The sequence below is a fragment of the Coturnix japonica genome, chromosome 2, assembly GCF_001577835.2.
Source record: "Coturnix japonica isolate 7356 chromosome 2, Coturnix japonica 2.1, whole genome shotgun sequence".
Taxonomy (NCBI): Eukaryota; Metazoa; Chordata; class Aves; order Galliformes; family Phasianidae; genus Coturnix; species Coturnix japonica.
In genome coordinates this window covers 33,641,670-33,652,179 of record NC_029517.1, presented here as the reverse complement: position 1 = coordinate 33,652,179, position 10,510 = coordinate 33,641,670, and the positions used below count along the sequence as shown (strand labels likewise).

Here is a 10,510-nt window from a genome sequence, read left to right as displayed (position 1 = left end):
GAGGCTGTGTTTGAAGTTCTCTTCTTTTGAGCAAAAAGCACTTTTTGCTAATTCTTCAGTAGGTTACCAACATTCCATAATTTCCATTCTCTACGGAAGGAAAGCCTCTGTGTCCTACTTCAAGGTACCAGTGAAATAGAGCCATTTCACTTTTAAACTTAAGACAGACTCTTTCACCCATGGTAATGGTGAGATGCATTCCCTTATTTCATTCCTGAGGACTTTTCCCTCTTCTCTCTTGACAAACTTCTCCAGAAGGCTACATTAAAAGAGGAAAAGAAGAAAAAGAACAGCCCTTCAATACACACTAATTGAATTAATTTACCTCCAGTTATGTCTCTCCCTTCTACCGCAGATGAGGCAGGGTTATAGATAATTTGTGTAGCTGCTTTTGTCCCTAAAATGCTGTTCTTTAAATTCTGGGATTTCTGACGTTTGTGCCAAGGTTCTCCAGACAATAGCATTGCTGTACTGTACCCCCAAGGGACAGAGGGGGGACAGCAGCAGAGGTCAGTTGGAGCACCAGCACGGAGGCCTCATGCTCTTTCAGGTAACTTGCAGAGGCTCATGCTGAGAAAATCAGTGTCTGTTATTTAGCTTGACAGGATTATTTTGAAGACTGTATTTCTGATCTTACTCATTAAATTTGACTCAATTGGAGGGTAACAGTTATGCAGGCAAGTTCAAATAGGAAGCACTATTATAGTGGAAAGACATGCAAGATTTCTTGTTAGATTTTTATCTAAACCAAGTACTTATTAAGTGTTATAATGCTAAAGATGTGGATTAGGAGAAGAGGAAAGCTGGTAGCCAGACAAGAAGTAGAAACTGCACTTTTAAGCTGGTGTGTAGTCATGATACCAGTCAGTATACTTAATAAGAATTCGGTGTCTAAGGAATGCCAGTGTCTTCCTTTCCTATTAAATAACACTTAATGAAATCACTATTTTGCTTCTGGTGCTACTCTGGCTATTAAATACGTTTGTTTAATTTATTTATAGCTCTGATAATGTGGTAGGAGATATGTAAATAGTCTATTGACTGCTCTGCGTTTTAGCTTATCTTGTATATCTTGCCTAAGGCTGGGATATTTTAAATATTTAAGTGTTTCTTTCTTAAGATATGCTTTTCTAGAAATTGTGTTTTAAATATTAGGATATATTATTTTAAACATTTGGGTCTAATTCCTAACAATGAAAACCAAGTGCTCCTACATATCCTGAGTGTTTTTTCTTTTAAAAATTCATTTATTTATAATCAATCAGTTCTGATCACTGTTGGTTTTTTTTGTTTTTTTTTTTAACTGCAAATATAAGAAATATTAACTTCTGTACATTAGCAACAAAGGCAGTTTTCTTAAGACTGCTTGCATATAATTTGTCAATGTAGTGGAAAATCAAATTTAGTCTATTTATAATAAATTGAGCTGACATTCCCCAAACAAAGCTTATTACTCAGGAGTGGCAAAGTGCTGGCTGTCTTACTGAATTCAGTGCTGACTCATTACAAGAGTGGCTTGGTGCCCATTGCCAATTTTCATCTGCAAAGAGCCTTCAGAATCTGTTCCTTTACTTGGAATCACCACTTGTTTGGCCTGAGTGTACTGAGTATGTTTCTGTCTTGCTTCCTTCTCTTTTCTTGGCATGATTAAAGTTTCTTCCCATTTCATGCACAAGGGGAATAGCTTGTATGCAAAGTTAATGTTAGTTTAGTTGTGATTATTTTTTTCTTTTTTTTCCCCTTCTTCTCCCCTGTTTCTCCTTGGAGATCCAGAGCTGAATGTTTAATGACTCTAGGGCATGTCACATTTCAAACTTACATTGAGATCCGTGGTGCTAGAGACTCAGTCCTATTTCAGCAAGTGTCACGTGCAAAAAGGGCAAAGCTATCTCCAAGATTGCATTATGCATGTAAACTGTAAAAAGCCACTATACAAATCTGCTTTTGACATAGATATATTAGCTGAAAGATCATCTGGGTGGTTTAGCTGCAGGACTACAAACATCTTTTCCTCACTTTGTTTTAATGGTGTGCTGTTTTCCTGCAGAAAAGCTATTTAAGGACAATGTTTACAAAAAACTGTTTTATTTGCCTGTTTGTTTTTTCACTGTGGGCCAGCAGTATTTTCTATCTCTTAAAAAATTAGGCTCAATTCAATGCAGATTTCAGTCCAAAAATATTGGCCACAGTTGAAATACTGGCTTTTATCTTGCTGGGTCTCAGACTTTGGTTTTACGACTGCTTAACATGAATGACGAAGAGACTTTCATTAATTCTGTGGTAGGTTTCGGATTGCCTGTGATGTCACCAGCTTAATGGGATGCATTGAAGACCTTTGAGAAGTCCCTATATATTTCACAGTGTTTTTGTACTTCAATCATTGTGGTTTTGTCATGAGTCATTGCTAATATTAACTGACTTTATTAGTAAAAAGAATGTCAGAAGACAGAAGTTTAATTACAGCTTCCACACCAGCAAGAAAACAAAAGTCTACTTCAGTACATTTGTTTTTTTTTTCAGTTAGGATTTGTGGGAGACAGTGTGTGATATTTCTGGTGGGCATTTCTAATTTGGCACTATATGGCTTTGCAGAACGTAACTTTAACTGTGGTGAATGGCATGATACATTTTAAATAACCCCTTCATAATACAGTTTCTTAGGGTGAGTATTAATTTTGTTAAATATGCGTGTTCATATGTACAAATTGTTTCAAGGAACTACAATTTATTTTATGAACTGAATAATAAACATGTAAGAGTTAGTGTTTAGAATTCTGTCCATACTCCTTGTCTACCATCAGCTAGATTGCGTTATTTTTACTTTCTGAATGAAAGAGCACTGCTCAATATTGCTTTTTCTCTTCTGCTTCTTCCAGAGACCTCATAGTAAATCCACACTTACGTACTCCTTCTGATGTGCTGCCTTGTTACCCTTTTGGTCTCTAGGAAAGAATTTGGAAAGTAAGGTTATTCTGTGAGGAAACCATGTCCTATGCCATGTAAAACAGTACAAGCCAGATAAGATTTATTGGGTACAAGGAGCATTAAAACTTCAATGGGTGGATTGTGTGATCTTTTGCACAGAATTTTGGGAATCTTTCTCACCTGCAGTGTGAGCACTGTCCTGTACTAAGCCTGATGTACTATATAATTTACTGCTATGTATGTAATTAACTGAAGTTCCTTGCTTAGGATAAATACTTAGATAAATACTTATCTTAAGCAGTTGTGCTAATGCTCATAAAATGAACATATGCCCTTGTATACTTTGTTTTCTATGTGATAAGTCATTGACTAGTAAGCACTCCTTGAGACTGAGTATTTCAGAAATCTATTGAACAAGAATTGAACTTTTTACAATATTGATGTGGACATGTGCATATAAAATAAATCATAGTGACTTTAATAATACGTAATTGTAATATATGGTGAAAAATCTTTTTTGCTTTATTTCCTTATTCATTTCTCACCATCTGATGATGTTGTCTTCAGATCACTGCCTCTTTTAGAAGCTCTCCCAAAACGATTCTTGAAATATTGTTCTTTGTAAATATTGCATTTGTGATTACAGGCCCCCATTTCTGAGACAGATCATGAGGAGTCTCACTGAAATCCTAAGAGGGAAGAATTCAAAAAGTGTTGGTTACAATCACTTTCTCCATTGTGTAATCAGTGCTGATGTGAATTCAAGCTAAAATTCAAATGAACATTTGCAGAAATGTTCCCCTATCTCACACATCTTATATAAATATGAGATACGTGTTATTTATATACATGATGTAAATAGCATCAGTTTCTTGGCTCTTTTAAAATGGCTTGAAGAAATGGAGTAATAGCTTCAGCTGATGAGGCTTTGCAACATGTAATTTACTATGAGCCCCATCACTTTTGAATGTGTTAGATTTTGTTTGATGTATTATTGAAAATGTAACTCCTTCATTTGAAATTCTTCTCAACTCACAAACAATGAGAACAGTTGCAATAAAAAAGACAGTGGGGAAAAGAGGTAGATTGAATGTTTGTCAGAATAGCTTGAATAGCCATGTGATAAACACCCTGGTAAAAGAGTATTTGGATATTCTACAACTCTCCTCATTAGATCTTCTTTCCCACGTTTTAAGTATTTTGTTTTTTGTCCTCTGTAAACTTCTAGAGGTGTGAACCCTCCCCCCCCCCCCTTTTTTTTTTTTTTTGCTTTTTTTTGTTTTTTTTTGTTACCGTTGAACTATTAAAACTGCTAATCTATATGGAGAGTTAGAATGGCTTCTTTTTTTCTTCTCACCTGCCAGTGAAATCTCCACCATGGAGTTATCCTTTAAATATTCTCTATCGAGACTGAATTCTGGGGAACAGGAAAATGGAAGCTTGCACAGAGGAGGATGAATCTCCACTGCTTTTCTATTGTTTTTTCTTTCCAGGGATTAAAGAGGGAAAACTGACCTGAGTACTTTGAACTGATCTCTATGGGAGCCAATCTCGTTTTTATGACCACGGATTGAGAGAGAGAGAGAGAATACTTTAAGTCCCTTAACACTTTGTTGAACAAGGTCAGTACTATTCAGTTACTCCTTCAATAACAATTTTTTGGGGTTTGTTTGTTTGTTTTTGCTGGGGAATTCTTTGAAGGATGTGGAGATGGGCAATAGTGAGACACTAGCAAGACCGGCAAAAATACCGTTGATTTCAGGAGCAATAATAGCATTTTGCCCAGCAGACCAGAAGTCACTTGCAGTTATTTCACACTTATGTTTCCATTTGCTTGGTTTGTTCTTATTGCCTCTAACAGATATGAAGCTCCATTTGTTCCTCCGTGCTACAGTGTAGTAAATAATCTGGAAAAGCTAGCAGATTTTACACTACTGTGCTAATTCATTTCATGCTGTTATCATGAGCAACAGCTATGGCAAAAACCCTTAAAGGAACATTTGAAAAGAAATGAACACAAAGGAAGGTTAAGAGATAATGGTTTAAAGGTAGCTTAAGGAAAAAGTAATTTCTCTTTCAATACCTCGTTGATAGGCCGTTAACAACCTAGTAATGCATAGCACGAGAAGTTTTGTGAAGGATTACAGCTCTTCTTTTTGTTTTAATTTTATTTGTGGAACAAAACCAAGAATGGTGAGGGACAACCCCAAAGGAAAATCGAGTCTTTTTTTTTTCTTTTCTGTGAAAATAAACAAAACCTCAAAGCATATGTTGATTACAGACTGAACAGTTGTTTTGCTTTAATATAAGATTAAATACTCTCGTTTTCAGTCTTATTTAACAGTTTTAAAATAGGTAGAATGTCAAAGCAAAACATGTGAAGAGAGCTGTGTACAACATAAAAGCTTGTGAAATCAGTTTGTTGCCAGCCACAAAGATGACAGGTTCCAACTGAAGTCTGAAGTATGTTTTTTGAACCTGACTTTTCTAGCAAATGTGATTTAGTGTGATTGAGCAAAGACAAAATTCTTATTCACTTTCTGCACGTGCTCAAAATCTGCAAAGCATATTCCCATTAGATAATTTATTCTCTTTCTGGTCTCTGATTTGTTTCAGTCTTCTTCAGTGTCCTGTCATGAAAACCAATGTATTTGTATTGCATAACATCTAGTTAAACCAAGCTGTAATAATGTAAATAGCTGTAATAATAAATACCAACTCTCCACCCCAATATTTTTCTCAGCTGAAGAAAATGTTAGTCATTTTATTCTGTATAGTATGTGGGCATCTGTTCCAACACACGATTAAGTTAAAACAAATAGTTAAATTTAGGAAAAGAAATTAAACCTTGTATCTGCATACTGACTTGCAAACAGATATTCCAGTTGCTCCTAACAATTCCTTTCCTTTTCTTCTTTTATATAAAATTGGCCTAGAAGCATACAGTGTTCAAGAAGGACTTAGGGATAAGATTTGGCAACTATAATGCTTGATCTTTTGCCTTTAGTCCACTCGACTTATGTCGAGCCTGGTCATTTTTGTATAACTGAAGCATAACTATCTGTCATGCCAACAAAAAAGATTTACTACCATGTGTGTTTCAGAGAATATCCCCTTAGAAATGTTATTTTCTCTTCATTCAGTTGATCTGGAAATACTGATGGCTGGAGATAGCTGTGACCTTCCTTAGCCTATGTTAATGTATTGATGGTTTGGAATATTTGTGAATTGTCTTCTAGCATTAAATTTTTAGCTTTTTCTACCTATAATTCAGTGTTTGCATTATTTCTCTTACATATTCTTTCTATGGAATATGGTAATAAATTTATAAAGTGCACATGAATTGGCAAAATTCTCAGCTCACCCTTTCTCATGGGTCCAAAAAAAGATGCTCATAAGATTCTAATTTTTGTTCCTCGAAACTGATCCTTTAGCTTTGTATTTATGCTGTTAACAACCAGTAATGAATCTAAGCCTCTCTATGGAATACTTGATGCAACCTAAATATGCTCTATATTTAATAATGTTTCTGTACTTGGGTAGCTCTTACAGGGACAGAGAATGGAATATGTGTAGAAGTCACTGTGTATAAAAAGCAGGACAAAATGCAAACAAAGATTAACATACACTTCCATGGCATCATTGCATTCAGTGTCTAGTAAGCCATTTAAAAAGATAAAAATCAGGCAGATGAACACATGCTTTCACACAGATGTTGCCAATCTATACAAAAATCCATCAAAATGTGAGTTTGCACCTGCATCCTGAAGCAATTTCTTTAGGCCAAGTCCATCTTGAGAAATCCACAAGAGTAGACAAGTTAGCTCAGTAGGGCTTTTCTATTTTTTTCTGGTCATTAATAATTTAAATAAAGATTTGCCTGAGATGGAGTAGAGAGCAGCAGGAATGACTGGTAATAAGTTAAATGATTGGGCTACATATGCCTTTTCCTGCAGATCCCATAATATTCTGATAATTCTGCAGATTTAAAAGAGAGGATTTTTATAAGGAGGAAGATGACAGGCAAGGGGAATGGGATTTCCAAAGAGGATTTGGCACCACTTTGGTTCTTAGATGAAGGTCAAATGTTCAGAACAGCCTAGCCTTGAGCAATTAAAACCATGACACTTGTGCACAGAATTTTGAAAGAAGTCTCCATCTCATATGCAGTGTCTGTGCTGATAATCTAATTTGTTTTGGTGGCAGAATGGAAGCTAAGCTCTTCTGAACACCTGACTACATCTGAAAGAGGTCCTGTTGATGCATACTGAATATTGATTTGGAATGGTCAGAAAATTGGAAATTGTGTGGGTGTTTGATAGATTTAAACTTAGTTTAAAAAAAAAAAAAAAAGTACAGAACTAAGAGATGATTGAATGCCTTTTCAGTGCAGGCTTCTGGAAATCAGAACCATAACATTCACTGAGTGCATTATTTTCTTCAAATAGGGGACAAATAGAGCAGCATTTAACTGCTGGTTATCATTTTATTTTGGAAAATTGTGTATAATTTAAATAGTTTTTTTAACATTTTTTATTAATATGAGTGAAATCCAACCCTACTAATGCATTGGGAATTCTGCCTTTAATTTTAGAATGTGCTTTGATGCTTTGTAATGTCACTTTATGAACTCTCGTATAATATGGTATAAAACTGGGCTGTTTGTTCAGATAAATGGAAAACAGTACTGCATTCCTATTTCATCGTATTCATCAGCTGGAATATAACAGCAAATTGTGCTGCTAAGTTTGCTGGTATTACTTGAAGAATCGTACGAAATAGAGAATGAATTTACTTGTCTTTAAAATAGGTGTGGGCAAGCTTCCAAGCTACAGATATTTTCTCCTGCTGACTGACACCAAGCAGGAAGATAGGACCTTTTTGGTTCTTGTTTTCTCACTTGTGGCTGTCTCAATTTATTTATTTATTTTTTCTCCTTGAAAATTTTGGCACATATTTAGTTTGCCATTATGAATTTTGACACATAGATTTGAATATGGCTTGTGTCTCCCTATGGGCACTGGCTGCAGCATATGGAGAAGTTAGAAGATGGGCTAGAAATACAAATTTAATGAGTAAAACCCTTATTTCCACAGCATTCACAAATTAGCCCTCCTAATTTTCTCATTCTTTCACTGTGTGAAGTGACCAGAAATGCTAATATCACATGATTTGCCTGAGTCACAGTGAGTTGTCTTAATCTAGTTAGTATGGATTTTCAGACCATTTCAACTTCACAGGCATTTAAACAATATTAGAATGTTGTAATTACAAAAGGTATCAGTGATTCTGAATCACAGCTCCTAGATTTATCTTTATGGCTATAGTAAAAATGATCCTGCCTATACACACAGTGTTAGTATTTTGAGACCTGAGCTCTTTCTTTTAACTCACTTTCTAAATAACAGAATGGCAATCCTTAATTCCTGTTTAGAAAGAAGTGTTTTTTGTTGTTGTTTTTTTTTTTTTTCAATTATCTATGTTATAAAAGAACTCGTCCAGAACTGAAATTAGGCCTATATGATTTTTTTAGCCTCCTTTTTTTCTTTTCTTTACACTGAAATAATATTTACCAGGCTGTTTTTTTTTTTCTTCTGTCTTAATTTAAAACAATCAAATCCTGAAAAATCAAATCATATTCTGTGAACCTTAATTAAATTGTTTTTCATTAATCCATAAACTCTGGCTGTGTATACCTCATTATAATGCAGAAAACACTTGGCTTAAAGTAAACAGAATTCTTAGCATGAATTTTACCAGAAGGAAAGAAGACAGATTAAAAAATATATTTTAAGGTTTTTGTGTAAAAGATTTTAAAATGGAGTTCTTCAAACTAATGAAAACTAAATTAAGGTTTTAGAGCATTTTATTAAAAAGGGGGGGGGATGGGGCGGCATTTCTTGTCTGTTATTTATGCTAATGGAAAAATATTCTGGAAATAGAAGAAACAACAAATGTACTATAAGGCATACCATCTGGATTGAACTTTTTTCTTCTAAACACAACCCTGTCAAATACAGTTTTAATCTCATTAAGAAATTGAATATAGTGATGAGCAAAATGTGTACATGCGTATAAATAAGACTTTTTTTTATGTACTAAGGTTTTGTTTGTTCTTTTATGGAGGAAAGTATGTCTGACACAATAGGCAAGTGCCTGCTGTGGAAGTGTACAAGTGATAAACAAATAGGCCAGAGACAAAATCAGATAGTAAACTGTGGATAGGCAGGAGATGGAACAAATATTGACTTAAGCATGCGTGTGTTTTCTTTTGGAAATAGTAGCTTGATTGGAACTAGGTGCTGACAGGAAGGACCTGAGTGGGGAAAAACTGCAGCCAGAGTGAAGCAGTTAGTGAAATACAATTGTAAAGACCTTGATACATCTTGGACTATTTTGGCAGAAATTGCAAGATTTGGATCTGATATAGATAGATGAATGCAGAGATTATTCATAGATCCTGTTTTAAACAGAATTGATTTGTACCCACTTTTTTTCTGTGGCACATCACAAAATGTGAAGGCAATCTACATTTTTTTTCAGAACAACTAAAGCCCAAATCAAACATCTTGGTTATACAGATTATGTTGAAGATTGAAGCATTTTTGCATTTAATGTTATTTCACTTTGTTCCTAGTAGTTAAGTAAACAGCTTTTTGTTTTTATAATAGTAGCATTTATGTTTGTTTTACTTACATATAAGAACAGAATCTTTGCAGATAATCCTTTCCGAATGGATTCAGATTTTATTTTTTAATGCTCTATTCAACACATCCTGATGTATGCGTGAACAATTCTTTGTAATATAAGAATATGCATACTCTGTTCACCTGAAATCCTCTCCCCTTATGCATAAAATAGGAAGAAGAGATTAAGCTAGCTGTCAGCTGTGTATATTATATAGCACAGAATCTGAATGCAGAAGGAAATTGCTATACATTTTCTGAAGGCTCAAGTTATGGGTGAATAATAAAATTTAATTAGAAGTTTACGTGTTATTAGACAATTTTTCTATTGGTCTTTGCAATATGTATTCAGTTATACAAATATATAGACATATATATACACACATAATACACATGATTGTTTAATAAATGGACTAGTCCACAAAGTATACAAGTGGGACACACATTCATTTACTATGATCTTTATTAAGCCTTCCTATCCTAAGGAAACTGCTAAATAGGTCACAGTATAAAAATAGTATAAGGCAACCTAAGGACTAGATTCTGTGCTCAAAGTGTGTCTTGAATAAATCCTACCTGACTTGATTTCAGTAGTTTAAAACTACATTAAACTGCTTTGTTGTTGATGAACACGTATGTACTATGGACAAGATACTAATTCCTCCAAAGTCTTAACACCAAGGAGTAGCCTATATTATAATCAAACTGATGAACAACTGTAGAAGTTGGATGGTTGTGGTCAATGAATCTATGTACTGGTGAAAGTTGGTCATGAGAGGTATCCCCCAGGGGTTCATCTTGGGACCAGTACTCCTCAACATGTTTTTCAATAACATGGATAATTAAATGGAGTGTACCTTCAGCAAGTTTGAAAGCTGACATAAAAGGAAGGGATGTCA

The 10,510-nt window shown here is 34.6% G+C and overlaps 1 long non-coding RNA gene across 1 annotated transcript in view; it reads left to right on the top strand.

Annotated features, from left to right (window-relative positions):
- Nucleotides 1–4,279: 4,279 nt before the first annotated feature.
- Nucleotides 4,280–10,510, top strand: part of LOC107309262 — a 32,493-nt gene continuing 26,262 nt past the window's right edge. The window contains exon 1 of the long non-coding RNA XR_004306451.1: nucleotides 4,280–4,547. This is a non-coding gene — a long non-coding RNA (uncharacterized LOC107309262). The remainder of the gene's footprint in view (nucleotides 4,548–10,510) is intronic.